Here is an 11523-nt window from a genome sequence, read left to right as displayed (position 1 = left end):
GTTCTCGCCTATACCACGAAGACTCTGATCTCACGGAATGGCTGGCTCGTTTGTCAGGCGAGCACTCGGTTGTCAGGCGATCAACCATGCATCGTGTTATCAGGAATCCAAGAGATATTCACTAAGCCTCATATGCTTGTAGAACAAGAGTGGTTGTCAGTCACCTTGCTCATGAGTGAGAATGATGATGAGTGTCACGGATCATCACCTTCATCAAGTTGAAGAACAAGTGATATCTTGGACAAAGAACAAGCGGAATTGAATGGAAGAACAATAGTAATTGCATTAATACTCGAGGTACAGCAGAGCTCCACACCTTAATCTATGGTGTGTAGAAACTCCACCGTTGAAAATACATAAGAACAAGGTCTAGGCATGGCCGTGAGGCCAGCCTCCCAAATGATCAAAGGATTCAAAGACCTAAAGATGATCTAAGATCCCAAGATCCCAAGATGAAAATACAATAGTAAAAGGTCCTACTTATAGAAAACTAGTAGCCTAGGGTGTACAGAGATGAGTAAATGACATAAAAATCCACTTCCGGGCCCACTTGGTGTGTGCTTGGGCTGAGCAATGAAGCATTTTTCGTGTAGAGACTCCTCTTGGAGTTAAACGCCAGCTTTGGTGCCAGTTTGGGCGTTTAACTCCCATTTTGGTGCCAGTTCCGGCGTTTAACGCAGGAATTTCTTGAGGTGACTTTGAACGCCGGTTTGGGCCATCAAATCTTGAGCAAAGTATAGACTATCATATATTGCTGGAAAGCCCAGGATGTCTACTTTCCAACACCGTTGAGAGCGCGCCAATTGGGCTTCTGTAGCTCCAGAAAATCTACTTCGAGTGCAGGGAGGTCAGAATCCAACAGCATCTGCAGTCCTTTTGAGTCTCTGGATCAGATTTTTGCTCAGATCCCTCAATTTCAGCCAGAAAATACCTGAAATCACAGAAAAACACACAAACTCATAGTAAAGTCCAGAAAAGTGAATTTTAACTAAAAACTAATAAAAATATACTAAGAACTTAACTAAAACTACTAAAAACATACTAAAAACAATGCCAAAAAGCGTACAAATTATCCGCTCATCACAACACCAAACTTAAATTGTTGCTTGTCCCCAAGCAACTGAAGATCAAATAAGATAAAAAGAAGAGAATATGCAATGAACTCCAAAAACATCTATGAAGATCAGTATTAATTAGATGAGCGGGGCTTTTAGCTTTTTGCCTCTGAATAGTTTTGGCATCTCACTCTATCCTTTGGAATTCAGAATGATTGGCTTCTTTAGGAACTCAGAATCCAGATAGTGTTATTGATTCTCCTAGTTAAGTATGATGATTCTTGAACACAGCTACTTATTGAGTCTTGGCCGTGGCCCAAAGCACTCTGTCTTCCAGTATTACCACCGGATACATACATGCCACAGACACATAATTGGGTGAACCTTTTTAGATTGTGACTCAGCTTTGCTAAAGTCCCCAATTAGAGGTGTCCAGGGTTCTTAAGCACACTCTTTTTGCCTTGGATCACAACTTTATTTCTTTCTTTTTCTTTCCTTTTTTTTTCTTCTCTTTTTTTCGGTTTTTTTTTTCGCTTGCTTCTCTCTTTTTTTTTTTGTATTCACTGCTTTTTCTTGCTTCAAGAATCATTTTTATGATTTTTCAGATCCTCAGTAACATGTCTCCTTTTTCATCATTTTTTCAAGAGCCAACATTCATGAACCACAAATTCAAAAGACATATGCACCGTTTAAGCATACATTCAGAAGACAAAAGTGTTGCCACCACATCAAAATAATTAAACTGTTATAAAATTCAAAATTCATGCAATTCTCATCTTTTTCAATTAAGAACAATTCTTAAGAAAGGAGATGGATTCATAGGACATTCATAACTTTAAGGCATAGATACTAAGACACTAATGATCATAAGACACAAACATGGACAAACATAAAGCATAAGTTTTCGAAAAACAAGAAAATAAAGAACAAGGAGATTAAAGAACGGGTCCACCTTAGTGATGGCGGCTTGTTCTTCCTCTTGAAGGTCTTATGGAGTGCTTGAGCTCCTCAATGTCTCTTCCTTGTCTTTGTTGCTCCTCTCTCATGATTCTTTGATCTTCTCTAATTTCATGGAGGAGGATGGAATGTTCTTGGTGCTCCACCCTTAGTTGTCCCATGTTGGAACTCAATTCTCCTAGGGAGGTGTTTACTTGCTCCCAATAGTCTTGTGGAGGAAAGTGCATCCCTTGAGGTATCTCAGGGATCTCATGATGAGAGGGGTCTCTTGTTTGCTCCATCCTTTTCTTGGTGATGGGCTTGTCCTCATCAATGGGGATATCTCATTCTATATCAACTCCAACTGAATAACAGAGGTGACAAATGAGATGAGGAAAGGCTAGCCTTGCCAAGGTGGAAGACTTGTCTGCCATTTTATAGAGTTCTTGGGCTATAACCTCATGAACTTCCACTTCTTCTCCAATCATGATGCTATGAATCATGATGGCCCGGTCTAGAGTAACTTCGGACCGGTTGCTAGTGGGAATGATTGAGCGTTGGATAAACTCCAACCATCTTCTAGCCATGGGCTTGAGGTCATGCCTTCTCAATTGAACCGGCTTGCCTCTTGAATCTCTCTTCCATTGTGCGCCCTCTTCACATATGACTGTGAGGACTTGGTCCAACCTTTGATCAAAGTTGACCCTTCTAGTGTAAGGATGTTCATCTCCTTGCATCATGGGCAAGTTGAATGCTAACCTTACATTTTCTGGACTAAAATCCAAGTATTTCCCCCGAACCATAGTAAGCCAATTCTTTGGATCCGGGTTCACACTTTGATCATGGTTCTTGGTGATCCATGCATTGGCATAGAACTCTTGAACCATCAAGATTCCGACTTGTTGAATGGGGTTGGTAAGAACTTCCCAACCTCTTCTTCGGATCTCATGGCGGATCTCCGGATATTCACCCTTTTTGAGTGAAAAGGGGACCTCGGGGATCACCTTCTTCAAGGCCACAACATCATAGAAGTGGTCTTGATGCACCCTTGAGATGAATCTATCCATCTCCCATGACTCGGAGGTGGAAGCTTTTGCCTTCCCTTTCCTCTTTCTAGAGGTTTCTCCGACCTTGGATGCCATAAATGGTTATGGAAAAACGAAAAAGCAACGCTTTTACCACACCAAACTTAAAGGTTTGCTCGTCCTCGAGCAAAAGAAGAAAGAAGAGAGTAGAAGAAGAAGAAATGAGGAAGAGGGGAATGGCTTAGTGTATTCGGCCAAAGAGGGGGAGAAGTGGTGTTTAGTTTGTGTGAAAATGAAGGGGTGAAGAAGGGTTTATATAGGAGAGGGGGGAGATGGGGTTCGGCCATTATGGGTGGGTTTGGGAGGAAAAGTGGTTTGAATTTGAAGGGTGAGGTTGGTGGGGTTTTATGAAGGATGGATGTGAGTGGTGACGAGAAAGAAGGGATTTGATAGGTGAAGGGTTTTTGGGGAAGAGGTATTGAGGTGATTGGTGAATGGGTGAAGACGATAGAGAGAGTGGTGGGGTTGGTGGGGATCCTGTGGGATCCACAGATCCTGTGGTGTCAAGGAAAAGTCATCCCTGCACCAAATGGCATTCAAAATCACGTTTTGAGCCATTTCTGGCGTTAAACGCCGGGCTGGTGCCCATTCCTGGCGTTTAACGCCAGGTTCTTGCCCTTTTCTGGCGTTTAACGCCAGTCTGGTGCCCCTTTCTGGCGTTAAACGCCCAGAATGGTGCCAGACTGGGCATTAAACGCCCAACTGCTAACCTTACTGGCGTTTAAACGCCAGCAACATTTTCCTCCAGGGTGTGCTATTTTTCTTCCTGTTTTTCATTCTGTTTTTGCTTTTTCAATTGATTTTGTGTTTTCTTATGATCATCAACCTACAAAAAACATAAAATAACAAAAGAGAATATATAAAATATAACATTGGGTTGCCTCCCAACAAGCGCTTCTTTAATGTCAGTAGCTTGACAGAGGGCTCTCATGGAGCCTCACAGATACTCAGAGCAATGTTGGAACCTCCCAACACCAAACTTAGAGTTTGAATGTGAGGGTTCAACACCAAACTTAGAGTTTGGTTGTGGCCTCCCAACACCAAACTTAGAGTTTGACTGTGGGGGCTCTGCTTGTCTCTGAATTGAGAGAAGCTCTTCATGCTTCCTCTCCATGGTGACAGAGGGATATCCTTGAGCCTTAAACACAAAGGATTCTTCATTCACTTGAATGATCAGTTCACCTCCATCAACATCAATCACAGCCTTTGCTGTGGCTAGGAAGGGTCTTCCAAGGATGATGTTTTCATCCATGCACTTCCCAGTTTCTAGGACTATGAAATCAGTAGGGATGTAATGGTCTTCAATCTTAACCAAAACATTCTCTACAAGTCCATAAGCTTGTTTTCTTGAGTTGTCTGCCATCTCTAGTGAGATTCTTGCAGCTTGTACCTCAAAGATCCCTAGCTTCTCCATTACAGAGAGAGGCATGAGGTTTACACTTGACCCTAAGTCACACAGAGCCTTCTTGAAGGTCATGGTGCCTATGGTACAAGGTATTGAAAACTTCCCAGGATCTTGTTTCTTTTGAGGTAATTTCTGCCTAGACAAGTCATCCAGTTCTTTGGTGAGCAAAGGAGGTTCATCCTCCCAAGTCTCATTTCCAAATAACTTGTCATTTAGCTTCATGATTGCTCCAAGGTACTTAGCAACTTGCTCTTTAGTGACATACTCATCCTCTTCAGAGGAAGAATACTCATCAGAGCTCATGAAAGGCAGAAGTAAGTCCAGTGGAATCTCTATGATCTCATTTTGAACCTCAGATTCCCATGGTTCCTCATTTGGGAACTTTGTGGAGGTCAGTGCACGCCCATTGAGGTCTTCCTCAGTGGCGTTCACTTCCTCCCTTTCCTCTCCAAATTCGGCCATGTTTATGGCTTTGCACTCTTCTTTTGGATTTTCTTCTGTATTGCTTGGAAGAGTACTTGGAGGGAGTTCAGTAATTTTCTTACTCAGCTGTCCTACTTGTGCCTCCAAATTTCTAATGGAGGACCTTGTTTCAGTCATGAAACTTTGAGTGGTTTTGATTAGATCAGAGACCATGGTTGCTAAGTCAGAGGGGTTCTGCTTAGAATTCTCTGTCTGTTGCTGAGAAGATGATGGAAAAGGCTTACCATTGCTAAACCTGTTTCTTCCACCATTATTGTTATTGAAACCTTGTTGAGGTCTCTCTTGATTCTTCCATGAGAAATTTGGGTGATTTCTCCATGAAGAATTATAGGTGTTTCCATAGGGTTCTCCTAGGTAATTCACCTCTTCCATTGAAGGGTTTTCAGGATCATAAGCTTCTTCCTCAGATGAAGCATCCTTAGTACTGCCAGGTGCATTTTGCATTCCAGACAGACTTTGAGAAATCAAATTGACTTGTTGAGTCAATATCTTATTCTGAGCCAGTATGGCATTCAGAGCATCAATCTCAAGAACTCCTTTCTTCTGACTTGTCCCATTGTTCACAAGATTCCTTTCAGAAGTGTACATGAATTGGTTATTTGCAACCATCTCAATTAGTTCCTGAGCCTCTGTAGGCGTCTTCTTCAGATGAAGAGATCCTCCAGCAGAGCTATCCAAGGACATCTTGGATAGTTCAGAGAGACTATCATAGAAAATACCTATGATGCTCCATTCAGAAAGCATGTCTGAGGGACATTTTCTGATTAATTGTTTGTATCTTTCCCAAGCTTCATAGAGGGATTCTCCATCCTTCTGTCTGAAGGTTTGGACTTCCACTCTAAGCTTACTCCATTTTTGAGGTGGAAAAAACTTTGCCAAGAAGGCATTGACTAGCTTTTCCCAAGAGTCCAGGCTATCTTTAGGTTGTGAGTCCAACCATATTCTAGCTCTGTCTCTTACAGCAAAAGGGAATAGCATCAGTCTGTAGACCTCAGGGTCAACCCCATTAGTCTTGACTGTGCCACAGATTTGCAAGAACTCAGCTAAAAACTGATGAGGATCTTCCATTGGAAGTCCATGGAACTTGCAATTCTGTTGCATTAGAGAAACTAATTGAGGCTTAAGCTCAAAGTTGTTTGCTCCAATGGCAGGGATAGAGATGCTTCTCCCATAGAAATTGGGAGTAGGTGCAGTAAAGTCACCCAGCACCTTCCTTGCATTGTTGGCATTGTTGTTGTTTTCGGCTGCCATGGGTTCTTCTTCTTTGAAGAATTCGGTTAGGTCCTCTACAGAGAGTTGTGCCTTAGCTCCTCTTAGCTTTCGCTTCAAGGTCCTTTCAGGTTCAGGGTCAGCTTCAACAAGAATGCCTTTGTCTCTGCTCCTGCTCATATGAAAGAGAAGAGAACAAGAAAATGTGGACTCCTCTATGTCACAGTTATAGAGATTCCTTGAGGTGTCAGAGGAAAAGAAAAATAGAAGAAGGAGGTAGAAGAATTCGAACTTGATTATACAGAGTTCGAATTGTGCATTAAGAAGGAGTAGTACTCCATAAATAGAAGGATGTGGGAGGAAGGGAAGAGAATTTTCGAAAATTAATTAAAAAGATGTCAAAAACATTTTGAAAAAATGATTGATAATTTTCGAAAATTCAAAGTGGAAAAGAAATCAAGTGATTTTTGAAAAAGATTTTGAAATTAGAAGTTAAAAAGATTTGATTGAAAACTTATTTTGAAAAAGATGTGATTAAAAAGATATGATTGGTTTTTTAAAAAATGTGATTGAGAAGATATGATTTGAAAAAAATTTTAAAAAGATTTGATTTGAAAACAATTTTAAAAGATATGATTTTAAAATTAATGACTTGCCTAACAAGAAAAGATATGATTCAAACATTAAACCTTCCTCAACAGAAAAGGCAACATACTTGAAATGTTCAATCAAATCATTAATTGTTAGTAAGTATCTTTGAAAAAGGAAAGAAATTGATTTTGAAAACATTTGATTGAAAAGATATGATTTGAAAAAGATTTGATTTTGAAAAACTTTGAAAACTTGAAAAAAATTGATTTGAAAAACAAAATCTTCCCCTTTGTGCCATCCTGGCGTTAAACGCCCAGAATGGTATCCATTCTGGCGTTTAACGCCCAAAATGCTACCTTTTTGGGCGTTAAACGCCCAACCAGGTACCCTGGCTGGCGTTTAAACGCCAGTCTGTCCTTCTTCACTGGCGTTTTGTACGCCCAGCTTTTTCTGTATAATTCCTCTGTAGTATGTTCTGAGTCTTCAATTCTTTGTATTATTGACTTGAAAAGACACAAATTAAAAATATTTTTGGATTTTTAATAATCAAAATGCAACCAGAATCAAATAACAATGCATGCAAGACACCAAACTTAGCAGTTTGTATACTACTGACACTATATGAGACACATAAACACTCAAGTCAAAAGAATTCAAAGATCAGAGTAAGAAATCATCAAGAATTACTTGAAGATCCTTAAGACAATGAATGAATGTATGCAATTGACACCAAACTTAAGATGAGACACTAGACTCAAGCAAGAAACATCAAATATTTTTGGTTTTTATGATTTTGTGAAATTTTTTTGTGCTTTTTTTTTTCGAAAATTATATGAAAAGAAAAATAAAGGTTTCAGAATTCTCAATTCGATTTCCAGGAATCATTGCAATGTTAGTCTAAGACTCCGGTCCAGGAATTAGACATGGCTTCACAGCCAGCCAAGCTTTCAAAGAAAGCTTCGGTCCAAAACACTAGACATGGCCAATGGCCAGCCAAGCCTTAGCAGATCATTGCTCAAATAGCAAGATTGATAGATCAACAAGCTCTTGTGGTGATAAGTTGAAAACTCGGTCCAATAAGATTAGACATGGCTTCACAGCCAGCCAGATTTCAACAGATCACCATGAAACACTAGAATTCATTCTTAAGAACTCTGAAGAAAAATACCTAATCTAAGCAACAAGATGAACTGTCAGTTGTCCATACACAAACAATCCCCGGCAACGGCGCCAAAAACTTGGTGCACGAAATTGTGATCACTACTTTTACACAAACAATCCCCGGTAATGGCTCCAAAGACTTGGTGCTCAATACCATGGCATAAACACAACTTCGCACAACTAACCAGCAAGTGCACTGGGTCGTCCAAGTAATAAACCTTACGCGAGTAAGGGTCGATCCCACGGAGATTGTTGCTATGAAGCAAGCTATGGTCACCTTGTAAATCTCAGTCAGGCAGACTCAAATGGGTATAGTGATAAACGAATAAAGCATAAAGATAAAGATAGAGGTACTTATGTATATCATTGGTGAGAGCTTCAGACAAGCGAATGAAGATGCCTTCCCTTCCGTCTCTCTGCTTTCCTACAGTCTTCATCCAATCCTTCTTACTCCTTTCCATGGCAAGCTCATGTAGGGTTTCACCGTTGTCAGTGGCTACCTCCCATCCTCTCAGTGAAAATGTTCCCATGCTCTGTCACAGCATATGGCTAATCAGCTGTCGGTTCTCGGTCAGGCCGGAATAAAATCCATTGATCCTTTTGCGTCTGTCACTAACGCCCCGCCTGCTAGGAGTTTGAAGCACGTCACAGTCATTCAATCATTGAATCCTACTCAGAATACCACAGACAAGGTTAGACCTTCCGGATTCTCTTGAATGCCGCCATCAGTTCTCGCCTATACCACGAAGACTCTGATCTCACGGAATGGCTGGCTCGTTTGTCAGGCGAGCACTCGGTTGTCAGGCGATCAACCATGCATCGTGTTATCAGGAATCCAAGAGATATTCACTAAGCCTCATATGCTTGTAGAACAAGAGTGGTTGTCAGTCACCTTGCTCATGAGTGAGAATGATGATGAGTGTCACGGATCATCACCTTCATCAAGTTGAAGAACAAGTGATATCTTGGACAAAGAACAAGCGGAATTGAATGGAAGAACAATAGTAATTGCATTAATACTCGAGGTACAGCAGAGCTCCACACCTTAATCTATGGTGTGTAGAAACTCCACCGTTGAAAATACATAAGAACAAGGTCTAGGCATGGCCGTGAGGCCAGCCTCCCAAATGATCAAAGGATTCAAAGACCTAAAGATGATCTAAGATCCCAAGATCCCAAGATGAAAATACAATAGTAAAAGGTCCTACTTATAGAAAACTAGTAGCCTAGGGTGTACAGAGATGAGTAAATGACATAAAAATCCACTTCCGGGCCCACTTGGTGTGTGCTTGGGCTGAGCAATGAAGCATTTTTCGTGTAGAGACTCCTCTTGGAGTTAAACGCCAGCTTTGGTGCCAGTTTGGGCGTTTAACTCCCATTTTGGTGCCAGTTCCGGCGTTTAACGCTGGAATTTCTTGAGGTGACTTTGAACGCCGGTTTGGGCCATCAAATCTTGAGCAAAGTATAGACTATCATATATTTCTGGAAAGCCCAGGATGTCTACTTTCCAACACCGTTGAGAGCGCGCCAATTGGGCTTCTGTAGCTCCAGAAAATCCACTTCGAGTGCAGGGAGGTCAGAATCCAACAGCATCTGCAGTCCTTTTGAGTCTCTGGATCAGATTTTTGCTCAGATCCCTCAATTTCAGCCAGAAAATACCTGAAATCACAGAAAAACACACAAACTCATAGTAAAGTCCAGAAAAGTGAATTTTAACTAAAAACTAATAAAAATATACTAAGAACTTAACTAAAACTACTAAAAACATACTAAAAACAATGCCAAAAAGCGTACAAATTATCCGCTCATCAGTGTCCCTCTTATGCCACTGACAGCAACACCATTAGGGGGAAACACGATTGTGTTCTACAGCAATAAAATAGCAACAAGTTTCTCAAAATTACAGAAACATAGCCAAGTGTTCGTAATAGTAACATCAGGTGACAAAGACATTTTCAAAAAGGGTTTTTAGTAGAAAAAGTGGCAACATTCAACAACTTCTCCCAAAGAAGTTTTAAGATACAAATAAAACCAACTATGTAAGAGTTTTCGCTACTACTTAACATGTCACCCAAATACAATAAATGAATTCAAAAAGCCCAGAACAGATACGCAAAAAAAGTCAAGAGTACCAACCTTGAGGAGATTCGAAGAATGAAGGGGCACGCTGATGAGCAGATATTTTATATGCTTTTTGACATCATTTTCATATAGTTTTTAGTAGTTTTTGTTTAGTTTTTATTAAGTTTTTATAGTTTTTAGTGTTAAATTCACATTTTTGGATTCTACTATGAGTTTTTGTATTTTTGTACAATTTCAAGTAATTTCTGGCTGAAACTGAGGAGCTGAAGCAGAAGTCTGATTCAGAGACAAAGAAAGCATTGGAGATGCTGTCTGGATCTGACCTCCTTGCACTCGGAAGAGCTTTTCTGGAGACACAGTAGTCTAAATGGAGCACTCTTAATGGCTATGGAAAGCTGACTTTCAAAGCTTTCCAGAAATATATAATAGTTCATACTTTGCTTTGGAGTAGAAGGCCTAAAACTGGGGTCCAACGCTAGCTTCCTGCCCCTTTCGAAACGTCCAGTGCCCAAAGAGCAGAGACCAATGTACAAATGCCCAAAGAGGACCCCCTAGCTAGAGTTTCATGCCCAAGAAACCTCATAGCACATGAATCTCATCAAATCTCAGCCCAAACACTCACCAAGTGGGCCCCAAAAGTGGATTTTAGCACTAAATAGACTACTTTACCCTTACTAGTCACCTGTTTAGTATTTAAAGTGTATTTTACATAATCATTAGACATCTACGCACATCATTCAGCCCTATCTTCATTTTTGCTTTGTAGTTTAATTTCAGTATGAGTTTCAAAACCTCCTTGGTTGAGGAGAGGAGCCCTGCTGAGTCCTATGAATTAATAAAAGTATTATTGTTTCATCTTCGATCCGTGTTTGATCTATCTCTAAGATGTATATTCGATCTTCATCGTGGTGAATAGGATGATCTGACAAATTAGCTCTGTTCATCACATTAAGACGAACGTGCCTGACAAACACCTATGTCTACTTGGGTTCGTGTGAATACTTGGAAGGAAAGCACGAGCCAACAGCTATGTTTATATATCTCTCAGAAGGCTAATCCACGACTTCATTGGAGACTTCTCAAGACATCAGTTCAGCCAATTTCTGGGGAGATTAGGGTCTCCATGGTATAGGCTAGAATCTATAGAAGCAGCATTCTCTAATTTGGAAGATTCGGCCTTGTCTGTGGCATTTTGAATAACCACGGGTAATGGTGTTCGATCTGTAGCAGAGGAGATCAATGATCACGGGCAATGGCTTTGATCACAAACAGCCTGCCATAGAAGAAGATCATTCACAATCAAAGAAGACAGTAATACCAGAGTTATTTCAGAAAGGCAAAGCAACTTCAATCCTTAACTCTATTCCTCTCACTGATTTAATCCAATTGGTTTTACCCCTTTCACGTCAACTATATTCCTATTTTTTAACTTATAATCCTAATACAATTCCGTATCCAACAACCAAGTCTTCTGATCCGCCTGACTAAGACCTACAAGATAACCACAGCTTGCTTC

The 11523-nt window shown here is 40.5% G+C and overlaps 1 non-coding gene across 1 annotated transcript; it reads left to right on the top strand.

Annotated features, from left to right (window-relative positions):
* Positions 1-5702: 5702 nt before the first annotated feature.
* Positions 5703-5810, top strand: LOC130943193 (small nucleolar RNA R71). Its single transcript, XR_009071722.1, has one exon. It is a non-coding gene; the product is annotated as a small nucleolar RNA R71 (small nucleolar RNA).
* The last annotated feature ends 5713 nt before the right edge of the window (positions 5811-11523 follow it).

The sequence above is a fragment of the Arachis stenosperma genome, chromosome 7 (assembly GCF_014773155.1).
Source record: "Arachis stenosperma cultivar V10309 chromosome 7, arast.V10309.gnm1.PFL2, whole genome shotgun sequence".
NCBI classification, from domain to species: domain Eukaryota; kingdom Viridiplantae; phylum Streptophyta; class Magnoliopsida; order Fabales; family Fabaceae; genus Arachis; species Arachis stenosperma.
Note: the sequence above shows the minus strand (reverse complement) of the source record. Positions and strands in the feature narration are given on the sequence as shown.